This window comes from Haliaeetus leucocephalus, unplaced genomic scaffold (assembly GCF_000737465.1).
Source record: "Haliaeetus leucocephalus isolate CR32 unplaced genomic scaffold, Haliaeetus_leucocephalus-4.0 Scaffold273, whole genome shotgun sequence".
Lineage (NCBI taxonomy): Eukaryota > Metazoa > Chordata > Aves > Accipitriformes > Accipitridae > Haliaeetus > Haliaeetus leucocephalus.
Window position 1 is genome coordinate 10,805,641 of NW_010972709.1, and position 1,233 is coordinate 10,806,873.

The window sequence follows — 1,233 nt, forward strand, 5'->3', positions numbered from 1 at the left end:
GCTTCAGCCCTGGCCCAGGCTGAGCTACTCCATGTGTGAAAGCACCTTACAGTCCCTGCGGTGTGTTCGTCCCCAGCTCTGCCATGGGATGGCAGGAGAAGGGACGTTGCACCAGGGAGATGTTTTTTCTACCAGAGCCAGGAATGAATTACAAGAACATTATTTGCCAGTGCTGCCGTGTAAGTATCAGCAAATGATAACTTTGGTCACCAGCTTCATTACCTGCTGAGCTGCTCATGTGGAAGGGGCTGAACAGGTAGGTGTCAATGGCCATCTTCATGGATACGTGGAGCAGGAGGAATGAGTGAGAATGAAATTTCTGCAACTGTGACTTGATTTTTGCATGACCATAGCAAAAGGCAAGGCCATTTCAACAGCTTATGGGGTCTGTTTGGGGGGCCACATCCAAAGCACAGTTTGGCAGTCTTCGTGCAGACACAGTTTTGACTGTTTGTACATTGGGTATGTTAACTCCATATTGGGGAAGTTCGGGAAGACTCCATTTACAACTCTGATATTTCATTTCCCAAGACCTCGCAAAAATGTTTCCCAGTTTGTATGTGTAAGAGAGTGTCTACTCTGGTTATCACTCAGCTGCAGAGTACAACGAGGCCCAAATCCAGAGGTTAAGCTTAGCTTAAACTGTCGTAATCAACTCATTTGTGTGTCTAAACCATCTGTTCCTGTCTTTGCTCAGTTTTCAGGGCAACACAAGAATGGGTCACAGGTACACAAATCTTTCAGCAGGAAGGTACTTGGTTTGGAGGCTATGACAGAATGTGAAACCAGATTAGTTTCACCTAATATCAAGTTTTCCTACTGGCATTTTCTATGAGTGCATTTATCAGGGAAGCTGCAAAAAGCTGGAAAGCTGCTCAACAGGAACTTTGAAGCAGAGCTGAGATACAAGGTATTCCTCAATGCCATAGCTGGTACAAGAAATGGCTGCCTGTTTGTATTTCACATGTATGTCTAACTTTCTCTTATGCGCAAGACCCGGTTATAATGTAACTTAGAGAAAAGTGTCAGGGATACTATATATTGTCTAGTAATACCTACATGCACTTCCATTGAAATCATTAAGGTGTACACAAAACCTGTTTATATTACATTTCACAAAATATGTTGAAACTGTTAATTCAAGCACTCAAAACCTAGGATAGTCAAGAATTAATGTTGTAACTTTAATGCAGCCTTTTCTCCCCCCCCCCCCCCCCGTTTTCACACATACTT